The sequence below is a fragment of the Lepus europaeus genome, chromosome 9, assembly GCF_033115175.1.
Source record: "Lepus europaeus isolate LE1 chromosome 9, mLepTim1.pri, whole genome shotgun sequence".
NCBI lineage: Eukaryota > Metazoa > Chordata > Mammalia > Lagomorpha > Leporidae > Lepus > Lepus europaeus.
The window spans coordinates 125,599,899-125,619,357 of record NC_084835.1 but is presented as its reverse complement, the minus strand read 5'-3'; the positions used below and the strand labels follow the sequence as shown (position 1 = coordinate 125,619,357).

The window sequence follows — 19,459 nt, the reverse complement described above, 5'->3', positions numbered from 1 at the left end:
GCACTGAATTGGGTTCTGGCCTTCAAAAGTGTACTCTCACAGAAGTACTGCCGACAACCTCCTGATGCACTTCCACAAACCAAACACAGGTTCCGTTCAAGCCCAGACTGGCTCCTCTGGTGACAGCAATGCTCGCAAACATCTGCTGCTGCTTTCTACTCCGTCTGTCAGCTCTGCTTTCATTTCCTCAAAGCCCCACGACCCTCCTATCCTGGGGTTCTTTCTGTAAGAACCAGCTGTTAGAACAGAACTGTCCAAGCAAAGGCCATCATCCACACGTACCTGAAACAGGGAAGCTAAAGTGAGGACTTGCAAGGAACAGTCTCAACTTACAGCAAAAGCCAATCCTGTTCCGGGCTGGGAGAAAAGCACGCAGCACCAGGATTGCTCGGCCTTCCGCAGCAGGAGTGTTCGGGGGTTGGCTGATCTCACGAGCTCGGAGCCACTGAGACGAGGCGGTCACTGACGGCACAAGGCCTGAGCGGGTTCTGTAGCAACTCGTTCAAGGCTTGGAATTGGGGCCAAGGTACGGGTCAGTCTTTTCTCAGATTCAGAGAGGAACTTTTCATTCTCAAACTTAAGTGCTCCAATTCCTTCCTAATTGTTACTGTGCCCCCTCAAATGAGCACACAAATACCTTTTTATTATTTTTCCTTTGTATTTAAGCACTTTGCTTACTGTTTTAGGGAAGCCACCTGAGGGTAACAAAAACTAAAACATAGGTAAGTCAAGTAAGTTTCATATCCTCAACAATTCTTTCAAGATCCCTGGTCTCCTGCCAATCACTTTAGGGAAAGAAGGCTCCCTTTTATCCACACTTCATCTATCGCAAAATAGGACACCTTATTCTCTGATCCATTCTGAGACCTTATCAAGGCTCATCCATTCTAAGACACAAGATTCCACACAAAACACCCAGTGGGTAGACACTCTACAGATACTGCTCTCCATCATCCTTAGCACTACGCAGAATCTGTGTTTCCATACCACGCACCAGCCCATACACCTCAGTTCACACCAAATTACCTTTAATTTCCAATTTTGTGGAGGACATAGAACTACCACAAAATTCCACTGACATGCACAACAAATTATTTCCCAGAGGAGTACTTAATGGTTTCCTCTGTTCTTTTAGTATTGTGATCGTTTACGGAAAAAAAATCAGGTATTAATACTTTTCAAGCCACAGAACTTTCTTTTTAGTTACTGTGTAATCTACATTCTACAGGGATTTCACCCGAGAGGCAGCACAGCACAAGGTGCCACCAGGGTTTTGGAGCCGCAAGCCTGCGTGTCAAGCAGCGCCACCATTCACTACCAGCTGCATCATCTTCAAAACATGACTTCGTCTCTCTGGGCTCAGCCCGCAGCTTCCGCACGGCGCATCCGTGAGTGACCCCGCGGACACGCTGCACGTCTGCCACGACCTCGCCGCAACAAAGCGAGGCCAATGTCCTCATTACTGCGAAACACAACTTCTGTAAAAAGGCCCACGTGCTCGGGCCCTGCCACCCACGTGGGAGACCTGGACAAAGCTCCCGGCTCCGGGCTCAGGCCTGGCCCAGCCCCAGCTAAGACTCTTACCGCGAGTGCCCTCACCCCCCACTGCTACCGGACCGTCTACGCCACCCCTCACCAGACGGCCACAGGACAACCTCTCCACACAGACCGCCATCTCCTCCACACCGAGGAGCACGGCTCGGGGCTGCCCAGCCTCACCTCTGACCCGCCTATCAGCACCCGCGCACGGCCCAGTCTCCGGCGCAGTCACACCGTTACCTGCTTCCAGCAAGGCACAACGCCCGCTCCTTACCCAGGCCCTGTGCACACCCAAGCCCTCCCGGGCTCCGCGCCCTGGCTAACCCTCGCAGACCCGCGAGCACTGCCGCGGGACCTGCGCGCCCGCTGCCCGCTCGGCGGGCGGCGACACTCCGCCCGTCCAAACGTAGCCAGCCTCGACAGCGCTCCATCACCGACGCCGCGCACCAGCTGGCCCGGCGGTTGCACTTGTCCACGTTCCAAAGCCAAACGCCCGCAGAAACCCTGCAAACAGACTCCCCTCAACGCCAGCGGCGAGGGCAGAGGCGCAGCGGCCCCCTCGCTCCCGGGCAGCGCCGCGCCGTCTCACCCAGGCCCCGGGCCGGGCGTTCCGGGGGTCGCCGCGCAGGGGCGCCCTGGGCCGCCCCGGCCCCGGCCCCGGCCCGGCCCCGCTGCCCCCGGCCCCGCCGCGCCCCCGGCCCCGGCCCCGCCGCCCCCGGCCCCGGCCCCGGCCCCCGCCCCCGGCCCCGCCGCGCCCCTCCCCGGCCCCGCCGCGCCCCTCCCCGGCCCGGCCCCCGCCCCTCCCGGCCCTGCCGTCCCACGTGACCGCGGGCGGGGCGGGCCGGGGCGCGTCGGGGGACGACGGGCGCCGTTCGGGCCGCGAACCCCACGCCCGGAGAACGTCCCGGGGTTCCTGAGGCGGCCGCGGGCGGCGGGCGTGGGCCGTGGGCGGCGGGCGTGGGCGGCGGGGTGGGCCGCGGGCGGCGGGTGTGGACGGGGCGGGCCGGGGGCGTCGCCGCGCGGGCCGGGCGGGGGCCGTACTCACCGCTCGGCTCCTCGCCCGCGGAGCGCCGCGTCCCCCGCCGCCTCTCGCCTGCGCCCTCCGCCTCCTGCCGCGTCCCGCGGGGCCGACCCCGCGCCTCGCGCGCGCGCGGCGGGACCCCCGCCTCAGCGCGAGCCCACCCCTGGCGCGGCCCGTCCCCTCCTCCCAGCGCGGCCAGAAAGAGAAAATGGCGCTCGATTTGCCTCAGGAAGTGACGTCGGCCCTCATTTGCATGGAGGCTCAGCCAGCCAATGGGAGCAGAGTATGCTTGGGGACCCCTGGGCACTTCCCACAGGCCCCTCTGGGCCCCTGGCCATGGGTGGACCTGAGGCTCTGGAGTGAGAGTGGGGGTCCCCTGTTGGGAGACCCCTCCATTGGACCCCACTCCTGGCACAGTGAACAGTCCAGCTACCCTCTCAACACAGCTGTGCAAACTCTCACGAGAGTTTGAGTTGGTGATGACGTCATCAAAGGGGGTGGGGAGAGTGTCGTCCACCATGTGATCAATCACGTGGGCTCACCAGAGCTTTGACTTCATTTACATGGAATGGGGGTGGAGCCCTAGGACTGTAACCCCGCCCTCATCTCAGAGCCAATCAGAAACCAGCTGAGAGAATGCTACTTTGCCATTGGAGAATAGAACTTTGGTATCATAACTTGGACAAGTGTACCCATGATGGACATAGCTTGGTGGACCGACTGGTAGGGTCTCCTGACTTCGTAGGCTTTTTTCTAAGGTAATTCGTGCCACATCTTTTATTTGGGATTTCTGATTTTTTAAGTAAGCCCGAAATAACGTGTAGAGAGAAGGTAAATTACATACGTTTGTATAAACTCTGTAAAAGTTCACTTTTGCCCAGATGCTTAAATGCTGTATAGAGATAATACTATATTCTCAAAATGAGTGAAAGGGTCTTCGTCCATTGAACCAGTAGGCCGGCCCGCGGAATCTCTGTGAGGAGGCTGCGGCGGCCCTCGGGAGGCCTGGGGTTAAGAGAGGAGAGCAGGCTTTCCCACCTGTTGGAGGTCCCTGACCGCGGCCACTTTGCTCACCACGGAAAGGAAGTGGGCACCCTCCATCTCCCAGCCCAAACACACCCCGTGTGACCTGCAGGTCCTGGGGCCTTGTGCCCAGGCTGAGTCACGCACCCCCCGAGCCGTGGCCCTGTGCGCAGCTCCCTGTGCATCCCCCACGGCCCCACAGCCTTTCCCTACTGATGTCTTCCTAACAGACACACGTCTGTAACTTGTGAGTTGTCTTGGGCTGCACTGAAGTGACTTACAGAACGACACAGGAGAGTTCGCCCTTCCCGTTCCCTTGTAAATTACGATTTAATGTGATTGTGAGTCGCAGTGGTAATGGCTATGACAGCCCTCAACATCTCCCTTGAGAAGTGACCAGTCGGGTGAAGCTATGCCTCCAGCGTCCAGCGTCCCCTGGACCCACAGACGTGCTCTGTGGTGAGCCTGCCACGTTTCTCACAGGGAAGGCCACAGTGCCCACATCCTGGGCTTCACCGCACTCACCGCGGTGCTGTCACTCCCACCCGCACACTCCTGGGAGGGGACAGCCACAGCCGGGGTCCTCGCCTGCCCTGCAGCCTGTCTCTCCCGACACCTCCTTGCTCTTTGTCCTCTCCGACCATGACCCACGAGGTCCTCAGCCCCCACCAGTGCCCCTCCCGCAGCCCAGCCTCGGAAGGAGGGCCCCCAGGGTCCCTCCTGCTTTCTCACCACTCAGCACACAGTCACCACCCGCTTCCTGTCTGCCACGGCCCATCCTGGGGACTGGAGATCCTGCAGCTTCCACGTTTGCTCGGCGTGTTCTCCCTTGTTCTCAACTGGAGACTCAGACCTCAGCACTCCCCTTCCAAACCAGCATCTCCACCTCTTAGCTGTTTTGTTCTGTGCTGTTTTTTCCTGACTGCCAGTTTGGCAGCTCCATTTGAAACTCCCACAGCATGAGCCTGCCCCACACCCCCGTGCTCCTGAGGAAGGAGAGCTGTGCCCGTGCCTGTGGCCCAGAAGCCTGCTCCAAATCTGCAGTTGGAAAGCAGCAATGGCCTGGGTCAGAGGGTAGGCAGGCCCTGGCTGAGCAGCGCGGGGAGAGGTGGGGCACCCCTGGCAGTGTGCAGCCCTGCCGGTCACGACATGGTCAGGAGGGCAGCTGAAGCACAGGTCCCACACAGCAGGATCCAGCGGGGGGCCCGGGCCAGCGAGGGGCCGCTTTGGTCTGTGGAAGGCCCCAGGAAGCCCACAGGGGTGAACTTGTACCTGGAAGCCTGCTAGGCTGTCCTGTGGTCCTGGGGGAAAGGTGGTGACTACAGAAGGCAGAGAGCTGGGAGATGGCTGGAGCTGCCCAGGGCAGAGCTGATGCCAGTCTGCGAGCATGGCTGGGGCCACAGCAGGGAGGGCAAGTGGAGAGCTCTGTTGCCGACTCCACACGGGAGCCTCTGTCTGAGGAGCACTCTGGCTCAGGGATGCACCTGACTTTCTCCAGTTGGTCCTGAGTTGGAGGTTGGGTGTCGGGTGGTATGGGGAGAAAGACGCCTGCGAGACAAGAATTCATTGAGCCAGTCCTGACCACTGTGTGCTGATGGCTGCAGAGGTCATGGGTCAGAAATCGTTGTCTGAGGGCTGGTGCTGTGGCACAGAGGGTAAAGCCACTACCGGCAATGCTGGCATCCCACATGGGTGCCAGTTTGAGTCCCAGCTGCTCCACTGCTGATCCAGCTCCCCACTAATGGCCTGGGAAAGCAGTGGAGGATGGCCAAGTGCTTGGGCCCCTGCACCCGCGTGGGAGACCCAGAAGCTTCTGGCTCCTGGCTTCAGACCAGCCCAGCTCTGGCCATTTTCACCACTTGGGGAGCCAACCAGTGGATGGAAGACCTCTCTCTCTTTCTTTCTGTGTGTGTGTCTCCCCCTCTCTCTCTAACTCTGCCTTTCAAATAAATAAATAAATTTTTTTAAAAAAAGATTCTGACGTATGAATTTTGGGGAGACACCACGTTCAGTCTGTAAGAGCAGTTCCTGGGCAGGTGGTCCTTGAGCGACGGAACTGCTTAGGCAGAGGGCTGGGCAGTGCTTCTGGCCAGAGGAGCACAGCACTGCCGAGTCTCCCCTCTTTCATGCTCTCCACTGTCCTGGTTGGCGAGAGCAGGGTGGCTTTGGGCAAGAGGCGGCACCCTGCAGAGTTCGTGCACAACCCCATGTGTGTCTTGGACGCACAAGAGCTGGGCTGTCCCAGCTTGGAAACACCAAGTAAGCAGACTCTCTGCAACCGTGAAGCCACAGCGTTTTGGCAAGGAAACGCTTCAGGCCTCCTGAGAATGGACGCGATGACTCGATGGAGGGGGGAGCTGCAGGGACCCCTCCTCATGCTGCTCGGTGCCCCGGAGGCCTCGCTCCCAGCCACGCTCCATGGCTGCCGATCTTTCCGTTATCATGTTGTTGACAGGTTATGACTTATGGCCTGAAAGTAATTGAACTGGAAGATGGCTGAGTAAGATGGTTACAAACTGCACCACGATGAGTGGCTTCACCCAGAAAACCAGCTGGTGGTCGTGTGGTGGCGCCAGGCAGGCTTCTGGAAGGCAGCCAGGTTGGCACGGTGAGCAGCACGGCCGGGCTCCCCCTTCTCCTTGTTCTGAGCCCTCCCGGGGATGCGCTCCTAGCACGGGTTAGGGTCACAACCTCGAGAAACCGCTTCCCGCGGGGCTCGGCACCACTCCTCCGGCAAGGCTGCACCTTCACCACGGCCGGGCAGCAGGATATGGCCGAGCGCTTCCTGACCTGTGCACGGTTGGTGGGTGTCCTTCATGTCCAAAGTGCCCCCAGAGTCATGCTGGCACAGCCAAGGAAGGAACCTAAGTGTGTTGTTGTTGCTGCTTACTTCTCGCCACAGTCAACACAGAAGACCCTGTGACCCTGGCCAGCAGGAAGTCTATGAGGGCTGCAGTGGACCCCATCTGGGCCTCCTCCGACTCGCTCCAGCCGTCCACCTGGACTGCGTCAGGTCCCAGGCTGGGGGCTCTTCTGGGCCAGTCGGTTTCCCTCTGTCTGCTGGGGGGCTGCTCACCGGCGGATTAGGAAGGATCCTGCAGGGGGTGCAGACAGACCCCAGGGGCAAGGCAGGCGCAGGCCAGACTCCCTGGAAGGCCCCGGGGCCCCTGTGAGAACTGCTCGCGTCCACTGCCCGGGAATCCCGACATTGTCCTGTCAGCTCTTATGGAAGCCTGAGGATCCACCAGGCCCCCAGCCCCTTCCCGCGGCTGGGGGTGGGGCTGCGTTCCCAGCACCTGGTCTCTTCAGGGCACAGACAGACCCTCATCCTGGGGGCTCCAGGGGCTTTAGGAGCCGTATGCCAGGAATCAGATGTGTGTTCCACAGAGCCACACATGTGCCACCCATGAGCACACCAGCCCCTGCAGGCATGTGCACGCTTGGTTTTGGTGGAGAAGCTCCAGCCACCAGGCAGCTGTTTGTCCGGGGCGGGGGGTAGCCCTAAGGAGAGCACACCTGCCAGCTCCCCAGCTCCCCTGTGTGTGCCGCCACGGGAGTCTCCGCGCATCTGCCTCCTGGGCACGGAGCACGGTGGCCGGAGAGAGGCTGCCAGCGGTCAGCGGTGGTGCTGGGAGGTGCAGGGCCTGGCAGAGGCCAACCGGCTGCTGGGATGAGTCTGTGTTCTACTGCTGCTGGCTCGCAGGAGCCCTGGGATGTTTTCTTTTCTTTCTTTTTTATTTTTAAAGATTTATTTTAAGGCCGACGCCGCGGCTCACTTGGCTAATCCTCCACCTGCGGCGCTGGCACCCCGGGTTCTAGTACCAGTTGGGGCGCCGGATTCTGTCCTGGTTGCCCCTCTTCCAGGCCAGCTCTCTGCTGTGGCCCAGGAAGGCAGTGGAGGATGGCCCAAGTGCTTAGGCCCTGCACCCGCATGGGAGACCAGGAGGAAGCACCTGGCTCCTGGCTTCGGATCAGCGCGGTGCATCAGCCATGGCAGCTATTTGGGGGGTGAACCAACGGCAAAAAGAAGACCTTTCTCTCTGTCTCTCTCTCTCTCTCTCACTCTCTAACTCTGCCTGTCAAAAAAGATTTATTTTATTTATTTGAAAGAGTTACAGAGAGAGAGAGAGAGAGAGAGAGAGAGGTCTTCCATCCGCTGGTTCACTCCCCAGTTGGCCACAACAGTTGGAGTGCGCTGATCCGAAGCCAGGAGCCAGGAGCTTCAGGCCAGGGCTTCAACCCGCTGCGCCACAGTGCCGGCCCCCAGGGCGTTTTCAGCACCGGACAGGAGGAAACCTTGTGAGGCTGAGGACCGGAGCCTTCCTCCCCACGCCAAGCCGAGCTTCCCCCAGAGCCCCCCCCACGCCAAGCCGAGCTTCCCCCAGAGCCCCCCCCACGCCAAGCCGAGCTTCCCCAGAGCCCCTCCCCCTGCCAAGCCGAGCTTCCCCCAGAGCCCCCCCCACGCCAAGCCGAGCTTCCCCCAGAGCCTCCCCCCCCCCGCCAAGCCGAGCTTCCCCCACAGCCTCCCCCCCCACGCCAAGCCGAGCTTCCCCCAGAGCCCCCCCACGCCAAGCTGAGCTTCCCCCAGAGCCTCCCCCCCCCGCCAAGCCGAGCTTCCCCCAGAGCCTCCCCCCCCCGCCAAGCCGAGCTTCCCCCAGAGCCTCCCCCCCCCCGCCAAGCCGAGCTTCCCCCAGAGCCTCCCCCCGCCAAGCCAAGCTTCCCCCAGAGCCCCCCCCCCGCCAAGCCAAGCTTCCCCCAGAGCCCCCCCCGCCAAGCCAAGCTTCCCCCAGAGCCCCCCCCCGCCAAGCCGAGCTTCCCCCAGAGCCTCCCCACCCCCGCCAAGCCGAGCTTCCCCCAGAGCTTCCCCCCCCCCGCCAAGCCGAGCTTCCCCCACAGCCTCCCCCCCCCCCCCCCCCCGCCAAGCCGAGCTTCCCCCAGCTGCTGACATTCCTGCAGCCCACAGTAGCTGTCTTTGCTACCTACCTGCTGTGCTGCCTCTTTAGGGCCCTGGTACTCCCACACGGAACCAGCTGCAGCCAGACCTGAGGCTGCAGTCTGCAAGGTGCCACTCAGACTGAGGAGAGAACCGGCGTTCATGTTCATGTGAAGATGGCACACTCAGCCCATGTAACGCAGGAACTGTTTTTGTTTAGTTTGCTTTTGTCTTAAAATATTTATTTGAAAGGTAGAGGGCAGAGAGACAGACAGACAGACAGAATTCCATCTGATGCAACAGCCAGGTCTGGAGCAGGCCAAAGCCAGGATCCAGGAGCTTCATCTGGGTCTCCCATGCAGGTGGCAAGGACCCAAGTTCTCGGACCATCCTCCCCTGCTTTCCCAGGGCGTTAGCAGGGAGCTGGCTCGGAAGCCAGGCTTCTGTTGCTCTGATATGTGATGCCAGCATCACAGGTGGAGGCGCAGGCCACTGTGCCACACTGCCAGCCCCAGAGCAAGGACTTTTGTGCGTGTGCTCAGGGACCCACCACCCTTCTTCCACCAGCACTGCGCTCTCTCAGCTCCACCCAGCTACCCTTTGCCCTAAGGCTACGAGGTCCAACTCCCTTTCTGAGTAGGGAGACAGGTTGGGGTCTTGTCCTGCCCCCCATCTCCTTACAAGCTTGAAACAAATCTCTTCCCAGAAGGTGCAGAATCTGGTGCCTTCCTGGGAGCAGCACAGGGTGGGTGGGCTCTTGCTGGGCAGCGTCTCCTCCTGGGTAGAGGACGAGGCTGTCCTAAGGGACAGGGCTTGGGACAGTTCTCAGGAAGGACTTGTGCAGTGTCCTACCACAGACAAGGCGCAGTGCTGTGGTGGCAGAAGCCAGGGACCCTCAGGCCCGACCAGGGCTACTCATGGTGGGCTCCCAGAGCACAGGGTCTCCGCCGAGGACTCGGCCAGTTCCCAAGACCTGGGGGCCCTCAGTCGTCACTGCACGGGTCCAGGACGGGGCCGGGTGGTCTTCAGCCCAACAGCAGACGGCACTTGCCCTTGGGCAGGCGGGCCCTCAGTGAGGGACAGCGCTTTGGTAAAGTGGTAATTTACCCTTGAAACCTCACGTTCCTTCTTCTGCCAAGACTGAGATATGATAAAAGGGACCTTTTCACAGGCTCCTTTGTTCTCCGTCTATGTATTGTGTATTGTGTCAGAACTGAATCGGGAAATCTAGGCGGGAGGTGGCTTCACGGAGCCCGAGAGGCTGCTGGACCTGCAGGCGAGCGGAGGCACCGGATCGGCTGCCGAGGAAGCAAGAGCGGCAGCTCTGCGGGGCCCTAAGGCCTGTGCGTTTCACGTCCTCCCTGGCAGGACAGCAGCTCAGTGCCAGCTCTGAGGCCTCCGGACACAGGGCCCTCGGCCGTGGGCGTGTGTCCCTGCCTTGCTTCTGGCTTCACAGGGGCCTGGGGAAGTGGAGATGACAGCTTAGAGGGTCTCCTCCACGGGTCGCCCTTGGTGGTGGCATCTGTGGCTCTCCCCGGTCAGGGCCAAGCTCCTCCTGGGTTCTGGAGGAGGGAGCTGTGTGTCCTGTGTCCCCCACAGGTGCCCTGCAGCAGTTGGCCCTGCTGTCACAGAGCACCAGTGAGGACCCCGGGGCTGGCTCACTCGCCAGCCTGAGTCGAGGAGCTCCCCTTTCCTCCAGGGCCCCTCTGCCCGTCCCCCAGTTCTCGTGGCGAGCGGCTGGGGGGCTGAGTTGCGGGGCCACAGTTGATCTGGGCCCCGTCTTGTCTTGGTTCCAAGCCCCTCTCGCAGACTCTGCCAGGTGCTGCCTTCAGCTGCAGGGCCAGCTTCCTCCACCCCAGCTCAAGCCCGCGACAGAGCAGGGAAGGAGACACCGCCAGGCCCGGGACAGAGCCGGGACAGAGCATCGCCAGGCCCGCGACAGAGCCAAGACGGAGCCATCGCCAGGCCTGGGACAGAGCTGGGACAGAGCATCGCCAGGCCCGCGACAGAGCCAAGACGGAGCCATCACCAGGCCCGGGACAGAGCTGGGACAGAGCATCGCGCCAGGTCCGCGAAAGAGCCGGGACGGAGTCATCGCCAGGCCTGCGACAGAGCCAGGATGGAGCTACCACCAGTCCTGGGACAGAGCCGGGACGGAGCCATCACCAGGCCTGCGACAGAGCTGGGACAGAGCATCGCCAGGCCCGCAAAAGAGCCGGGACGGAGTCATCGCCAGGCCTGCAACAGAGCCAGGATGGAGCTACCACCAGTCCTGGGACAGGGCTGGGACGGAGCCATCGCCAGGCCTGCAACAGAGCTGGAACTGGGCGGCCACAGCCAGGCCCACGACAGAGCCAGGACAGAGCCTGGGACACAGCTGGGACTGGGCGGCCATCAGCACCCAACACCTTCTCTGGCTCCCAGTCTGTCCCCGACGTGTGCCTGCTTTAGTGACGGACCGTGGTCCAGCCAGTCTTACTGGACGTGTTCCCGTGACTTTCAGGAGATTTTGAGCCACTTCTCTGACCCCGCAAGGCTACTGTGCAGCGCTGGCTCCGGCAGCCCCCCGCCCCCGGGACGTCCAGTCAGCTCCTGCCTCCCAGGACCTGGTACCTGAGCTCTGCCACACTGCTCAGGTCGCCCTGGGCCATGCCGATCCAAAGAACCCTAAATTCTATGGAGTCACTGGCTGAATTTGGGTTTAGGGAAATCCTTGACTACCATCATTAATTCAGCTTGGGTGGGAGGTCACAGTGGCCTGTTGCTGTCTTGGCATCTATAGGTAACTGACATGGGGGCGGGGAAGGGGGAGTGGGCAGGGAGTTGATTGAGGAATGGGCAGAGTGGGAGCTGGTGAGGAATCACCACCGACAGACCTGGCTGGGTGTGGCTAAGTTTGTCAAGTTTTTCCTTTTGTTCAGAATTTCATTTGGAGGCTTCTGCATACTGGTTAAAACTGCCACCTATTTGGGTCTGAGAGATCTTATCTCCTTTTTTCTCTAAAGAATCTCTCAAATGAGCAATTTTGCCCAAATGTTTCCAGTGCAGCCACTGATGAGCTGAACTGCCCTTGGCAAAGATGGACTGCTGGCGGGGCTGCGTGGACGCTTGGTCTCAGGTTGGGGCTCGCGCTGTCCGTTCCCATCACTCTCCTGCTTGTGATCCCAGCCGGTGTTAGAGCCGCAGCTTAGGTAATTTCCTGGGTAGACTGGCCTTGCAGCCCTGCGTGGTGCAGGAGACGCGAGTGTGGAGCAAGGGGCCAAGGCACCGCAAAGCAGCAGCAGCCAAGCGTGCGGGCACGGTGCCTCCTGTTCGCGGCGCCCCCGTGCGGGGCACGAAGCACCCCCTCCCCGCGGCTCCCCCTCCCCGCGACCCCTCCTCGCGGCGCACCCCGCGGCTCCCCGTGCAGGAGGCACCCCCTCCCCGCGGCTTCCCCAGGCCCAGGCTCCTTCCGGACACAGCGCGTCCCTTCCGCCTCGGCCTGACCGGTGCTTGGGAAGCAGAGGGCACAGGAGCCGCGAACCCGGTGACCGGCGATGCCCCCGCGAAGGCTCTGTGCCTGACCAGGGCTCTGCTCCCAAGAGGCCCCAGGCAGGGGTCTGCTCGCTGAGACGGGGCGCTGGGCACCGCGGCCACTCCTTCCGGGCCCAGGACCCTCGCCCGCCGCTGGGACCCCGCGGACCGCCGAGGCGGACCCCGTGATCTGATCACCGTCAGCCACAACATCCAGCTTTTGACCTGAGCTGTCAGTCACAGCTGTCAGTCAAGCGGCTCCGGGCTCCCGCGACAGTGGCCGCCCCGGGTGGCCGCCAGGGGGCGCCGCTGCCGCGACACCGGGACACAAGGGACGGCTTCCAGGACCGTCTGCACCGGGGCAGAACAGCGCAGTGAGAGGTGTGGACGGCCAGGCGCCCGGAACACCGGGGCACCAGGGCGGCCAGCCGCGCAGCCGCCGCGGCGAACCTCGCCTCCAGAACCAGGCGCGGGCAGCGTCCGGCTGGAGAGCTGCGGAGAGCGAGGGGGCGCCGGTGCCTGGGGCGGCGTTCGGAGATAAAGCGACGTCTGGGGCGGCAACCCTGGAGGACGGGCGCAGACGTGCGTCCTCGTGCCAACGTTTTACCGAGCCGAAGTCCGTAAGTCCCAGGACAAACCACAGTGCCCCGCTCAGCGCGTCCACTCCCCAGAGTCAACAGGAGCACCCCAGACCCGCCTGCCCCCCACAAACCCCTCCCTCTGCCGCACAGCGCCTCCCGCCCCCACAGCCCCTCCCACAGCCCCTCCTGCCCCCCACAGCCCCTCCCTCTGCCACAGCCCCTCCCCACAGCCCCTCCTGCCCCCCACAGCCCCTCCCACAGCCCCTCCTGCCCCCCAAAGCCCCTCCCTCTGCCACAGCCCCTCCCCACAGCCCCTCCTGCCCCCCACAGCCCCTCCCACAGCCTCTCCCACCTCCCACAGCCCCTCCCGCCCCCCACAGCCCCTCCCACAGCCCCTCCCACCTCCCACAGCCCCTCCCGCCTCCCACAGCCCCTCCCACAGCCCCTCCTGCCCCCCACAGCACCTCCTGCCCCCACAACCCCTCCCTCTGCCACAGCCCCTCCTGCCCCCCACAGCCCTTCCAACCCCCCACAGCCCCTCCCGCCCCCACAGCCCCTCCCACAACCCCTCCCGCCCCCCACAGCACCTCCTGCCCCCACAGCCCCTCCCGCCCCTCCCCCTGCTCCCTGACAGATACCCACCCTCTCTCAACTCTACACCACGTGATCTTCTGTGGCTACTTAAATTTGGCATTATGTCTTTTTTTTTTTTTTTTTGACAGAGTGGATAGTGAGAGAGAGAGACAGAGAGAAAGGTCTTCCTTTTTGCTGTTGGTTCACCCCCCAATGGCCGCTGTGGCCGGTGCACCGCGCTGATCCGAAGCCAGGAGCCACGTGCTTCTCCTGGTCTTCCATGCCGGTGCAGAGCCCAAGGACCTGGGCCATCCTCCACTGCACTCCCGGGCCATAGCAGAGAGCTGGCCTGGAAAAGGGGCAACCGGGACAGAATCTGGCGCCCCAACTGGGACTAGAACCCGGTGTGCCAGCGCTGCAGAAGGATTAGCCTATTGAGCTGCGGCACCGAGCGGCATTATGTCTTTAAAGTTCATCCAAGCTATCGAAGGAATCTGGACTTAATTAAAAAAAAAAAATGTATTGCTTTGATGGGGCCGGGGCTGTGGCGCACTAGGTTAATCCTCCGCCTGTGGTGCCAGCATCCCATATGGGCACTGGGTTCTAGTCCCGGTTGCTTCTCTTCCAGTCCAGCTCTCTGCTGTGGCCCGGGAGTGCAGTGGAGGATGGCCCAGGTCCTTGGGCCCCTGCACCCACATGGGAGACCAGGAGGAAGCACCTGGCTCCTGGCTTCGGGTCGGCACAGCGCCGGCCATAGCGGCCATTTGGGGAGTGAACCAACGGAAGGAAGACCTCTCTCTCTGTCTCTCTCTCTCACTGTCTGTAACTACCTGTCAAATAAATAAAAATTTTAAAAAAATTGTTAGTTTGAAAGGAAGAGAAACAAAGAGATGGAGACCTTATCTCCCCAGGTTCACTCCCCAGAAGGACAGCTGGGGCAGGAGCCTGGAGCTCTGTCCAGATCTCCCACGTGGGTGCAGGGGCCCGAGTGCGCGGGCCAGCTTGCTTTCCCGGACGTCAGTAGGGAGCTGCATCAGACCAGAGCAGCCTGCACGTAAACCAGCGCCCTGACAGGAGATGCTGGTCTGCAAGCAGTGGACTGATCCACTGCCACAAAACCTGCCCTGAATTAATTCCTCTTTATCGCGGAGTAATATTCGATCACACACATAAATATGTCTGTCATGTTACATGCAACTGACCCATTCATTGATGACCATTTGGTTGTTTCCACATTTTGGAATAATCACCATCACAATGCTAAGGTAAACATTCAAGGGGCCAGCGCTGTGGCTAGCGGGTAAAGCTGCCACCTTCAGTGTTGGCTTCCCATATGGGCACCAGTTTGAGTCCCGGCTGCTCCACTTCCGATCCAGCTCTCTGCTGTGGCCTGGGAAAGCAGTAGAGGATGGTCCAAGTCCTTGGGCCCCTGCACCCATGTGGGAGACCTGGAAGAAGCTCCTGGCTCCTGGCTTTGGATTGGCGTAGCTACAGCTGTTGCGGCCATGTGGGGAGTGAACCAGTGGATGGAAGACCTCTCTCTCTCTCTGCCTCTCTTCTGTGTAACTTTCAAAAAAATAATAAATCTTTGAAAAAAAAGATAAACACTCATGTGCAGGTTTCCGTGAGGATACCTGTTTCCGTTTTGCAACCTGTGTGTCTGTGCCTATGCATGGAACTGCTGGATCACACTGTCATTCTGTGTTTGAATTTTTAAAAATTTTTTCCTAACCTCCGCCTTGCGGTGCCGGCACACCGGGTTCTAGTCCCGGTCGGGGCACCGATCCTGTCCCGGTTGCCCCTCTTCCAGGCCGGCTCTCTGCTGTGGCCCGGGAGTGCAGTGGAGGATGGCCCAAGTGCTTGGGCCCTGCACCCCGTGGGAGACCAGGAGAAGCACGTGGCTCCTGGCTTCGGATCAGCGCGGTGCGCCGGCCGCAGCGCGCTACCGCGGCGGCCATTGGAGGGTGAACCAACGGCAAAAGGAAGACCTTTCTCTCTGTCTCTCTCTCACTGTCCACTCTGCCTGTCAAAAAATTAAAAAAAAAAAGAAAAAAAAAAAAGAAAAAAAATTTTTTTCCTAAAATTTATTTGAGAGACAGGAAGGTCCCCATCTTCTGGTTGCTTCCCAAAGGCCCACAACAGGAACCAGAATTCAGTCCAGGCCTCCCGCTCGGGTGGCCGGAAACCAGTTACTGAGCCAGCATCACCACCTGGCAGGGGCTGCGTTGGCAGGGAGCTGGGTCAGGAGTGGGGGCGCAGGGCTGAGCAGGCCCTCCAGTGTGGCACCCACCCGAGGCTAGCCCTGGGGCCACCGAGCTGTTTGCCAGAGCAGCCGCAGTACACGGGTGCCCATGTCCCTGCGCCCTGTGCACTGCGTGGTTTGCTATCTCACTCTCATGGGTGTGAAGTAGCCCACTGTGGTCTTGACTCGAAGGGATGTTTGATTCCTCTCCATCCACTTCCTGGTGGTGTGTGTCTCTTCCTTTAGCCAGGGCCGGTCCCAATTCTTCGCCATTTTTAAATTGGGCTGTTCTTTTGTTGTTCCATTTTATGAGTTCTTTATATATTGTTGATATTAACATTATTAACATATCCTTTGCAAATATTTCTCCAATTGTTTACTTTCTTGATAATGTCCTTTGATGTGCAAAATTTTCCTGTTTAAAGACAAATTTATTTAAAATATTCTATTGTTCATTTTTTTTGTGTCAAAACTAAGAATGCATTGCCAAATCTAAGGTCATAGGGAGTTATGTCCATGTTTTACCCTACGATTGCTTCACTTCGGCTCTTATAGTTAGGTGACCCATTCTGAATTAATTTATGTTTGTGTAGTGAGGTAGAGTTAGCTTTATTTTACATGTGGATATCAACTGTCCACTATCACTTGGAGAGACTTTTCCTTCTTGCACTGGATGGGCTCGGTGCCCTGGGCCACAAAAGTGTGGGTTTATTCTGACCTCTCGTTTCTATCATGTTGTGCCATATGCCAGAACCACGTTGCATGGTTACTCAAGTTTGCAGGAGGTTTTGAAATCAGGAAGTGTGGTCTTCCAATTTTGTTTTGCTTTTAAAGTATTTCTTTTCATTGCATTTTAAGGAGAGAGAGACACACAGAAACACAGGTTTTTCTTAAAGATTTGTTTTATTTATTTGAAAGTCAAGAGTTACAGAGAGACAGGGAAAGACAGACAGAGAAATCTTCATTTCATTGGTTCACTTCCCAAAAGGCCATAACAGCTGAAGCTGGGCCAAAGCCAGGAGCCAGGAGCTTCCTCTGGGTCTCCCACGTGGGGGCAAGGGCCCAAGCATCTGGGCCATCTTCCACCACTTTTCTCAGGCGATTAGCAGGATGCTGGAACAAAAATGGAGCAGCTGGAACTCAAGCCGGCGCCCATATGGGATGCTGGTATTGCAGGTGGTGGTTTTACTTGCTATGCTACAATGGCAGCCCCCAGAGATCTTCCATCCACGGTTTACTCCCTAAATGCCAACTCTAGCCAGGATTGGACCAGGCTGAAGCCAGGACCCTGGGTCTCAATCCAGGCCTTCCACTTGGGTGGCAGGGACCCAAGTACTTGAGCCACCACCTGCTGCCTCCCAGGGAGGGCAATCGCAGGAGGCTGGATCAGGAGTGGAGCTGGGACCTGGACCAGGCAAGGTGAAATGCAGGCACCTCGAGTGCTAACTCAGCTGCTATGCCACATGCCCACCTTACATTTCCTTTTCAATGTTTCTGGTCACTTAGGGCCCCTCAAAATTCTATATTAAACTGGTATCAGTCTTTCCAGTTCTGCAAAAAAGATCATTGGAAATTTTATAGGGGTGGAATTGAATATGTGGAGCATGTGAAGAGTGCTGCCACTTTAAAAATATGGTCTTCCACTCTGTGAACACAGGATGTCTTTCCATTTATTTAGGCCTTTAAATTCTTTCCATGTTTTGTAGTTTTCAGCACTCAAGTCTTTCACCTTCTTGGTTAACTCTGTACCTAGATATTATTTTTGAAATTTTATTATTTTTGAAGATTTATCTGGAATTTAGTTACGGAGGGAGGGAGGGAGGGAGAGAGAGAGAGAGAGAGAGAGAGAGAGATCTTCCATTGGCTGGTTCACTCCGCAAATGATCGCAATAGCTAGGGCTAGGTCAAGCCAAAGCTAGGAGCCAGGAGCTTCCTCTGGGTCTCCTATGTGGGTGTAGGGCCCAAAGATTTGGGCCATCTTCTGCTGCTTTCCCAGGTGCATTAGCAGGGAGCTGGATCAGAAGTGCAGCAGCCGGGACTCAAACTGGTGCTCATGTGGGATGCTGGTGCTGCAGGCTGTGGGTTAACCCATTGTGCCTCAGCTCCAGCCCCAAAATAAATCTAAAAAAAAAAAAGGCAAGAACATCAGAGACAGGGAGGCCATCATATGGAGATGGAGGCAGAACCAGAGCCTGCTGGCACCTCTAGGAGTGGGAAGAGATCTTTTAGAAAACAATACTATAGAAGCTGAGAAGAGCCATGGAGGGGCCCTCGGAACTTCTGAGGGGGCCCAGCTTTGCAACACCTTGGCTTGGGACTTCTGGTCTCCCATCTATGAAAAGGGAATTTCTTTTAAGTGTGTTTTGTTACTGCAACTCTAGGGAGTTCTAGGGAACTAGTACATTTTCTTTCTTTCTTTTTTTAAGATTTATTATTTTATTTGAAAGTCACAGTTACAAAGAGAGAGGAGAGGCGTGGGGGGAGGGGGCGGTCTTCCATCCGCTGGTTCACTCCCCAGTGGCCGCAATGGCCGGAGCTGCGCTGATCCAAAGCAGGAGCCAGGAGCTTCTTCTGGGTCTCCCACATAGGTGCAGGGCCCCAAGAACCTGGGCCAACTTCCACTGCTCTCCCAGGCCACAGCAAGAAGCTAGATCAGAAGTGGAGCATCTGGGACCCGAACCAGTGCCCATATGGGAAGCCGGCACTGCAGGTGGTGGCTTTACCTGCTGTGCCACAGCGCCAGCGCCAGTACATTATATTCGCTGGGGGCTGGCACCGCAGCTCACTAGGCTAATCCTCTGCCTGCGACGCTGGCACCCTGGGTTCTAGTCCCAGTCGGGGCGCCGGATTCTGTCCCAGTTGTTCCTCTTCCAGTCCAGCTCTTTGCTGTGGCCTGGGAGTGCAGTGGAGGATGGCCCAGGTCCTTGGGCCCTGCACCCGCATGGGAGACCAGAAGAGGCACCTGGCTCCTGGCTTCGGATCGGGCCGGCTATAGCTGCCATTTGGGGGTGAACCAATGGAAAAAGGAAGTCCTTTCTTTCTGTCTCTCTCTCTCTCTCACTGTCTAACTCTGCCTGTCAAAATAAAATAAAATAAAAATAAAAATAAAATTAAAAATAATGCATTTAAAAAAAAAGAAAGAAATGCTGGGGCCGGTGCCACAGCTCAATAGGCTAATCCTCTAGTCCCGGGTTCTAGTCCTAGTTGGGGCGCCAGATTCTGTCCCGGTTGCTCCTCTTCCAGTCCAGCTCTCTGCTGTGGCCCAGGCAGTGGAGGATGGCCCGAGTGCTTGGGCCCTGCAACCCATGGGAGACCAGGAGGAAGCACCTGGCTCCTGGCTTTGGATCAGCACAGTATGCCAGCCACAGTGGCCATGGGGGGGTGGTGAACCAACAGAAAAAGGAAGACCTTTCTCTCTGTCTCTCTCTCTCACTGTCCACTCTGCCTGTGGAAGAAAGAAAGAGAGAGAGAGAGAGAGAGAGAGAAGGAAGGAAGAAGGAAGGAAGGAAGGAAGGAAGGAAGGAAGGAAGGAAGGAAGGAAGGAAGGAAGGAGAAAGGCTGGTCTGTGTTTTGTTTGTTTGGTTGGTTGGTTGGTTTTTTTTTGTGGTGTTGTTGACTTTTGTCTCACTGATGTGCTAGGAAGTGTTCCCACCTCTGCTACTTTCTGAGAGTTTGATGGGACTGGGGTTAGGGTTTGGCCCTGGCTTTGCTGTGAGAAGATTGATGCATTGTACTTATGATAGGTCTACTGAGGCTTTCTGTTTCCTCCTGTTGTCACACTGGTAATTCACGTGGTCGATACGTGGTACACAACTGCTCACGGCCATCTCTCCAGAGCTTGTGATAGGTCTACTGAGGCTTTCTGTTTCCTCCTGTTGTCACACTGGTAATTCACATGGTTGACACGTGGTACACAACTGCTCACGGCCGTCTCTCCAGAGCTTGTGATAGGTCTACTGAGGCTTTCTGTTTCCTCCTGTTGTCACACTGGTAATTCACATGGTTGACACGTGGTACACAACTGCTCACGGCCG

General features: G+C 58.5%; 1 protein-coding gene across 5 annotated transcripts in view; it reads right to left on the bottom strand.

Annotated features, from left to right (window-relative positions):
* ADNP2 (ADNP homeobox 2) overlaps window positions 1–2,640 on the bottom strand; it is a 38,289-nt gene extending 35,649 nt beyond the window's left edge. The window contains exons 1-2 of one of the 5 annotated variants that reach the window (XM_062201842.1): window positions 2,585–2,633; window positions 334–508 (exon numbers count right to left, since the gene is read on the bottom strand). The gene's annotated coding sequence lies outside the window, so the exon portion shown is untranslated. Of the gene's footprint in view, window positions 1–333; window positions 1,948–2,584 lie in introns of those variants that run through there. The other 4 variants (XM_062201845.1, XM_062201844.1, XM_062201843.1 and 1 more) reach the window with 4 other exon arrangements.
* Window positions 2,641–19,459: the final 16,819 nt, after the last annotated feature.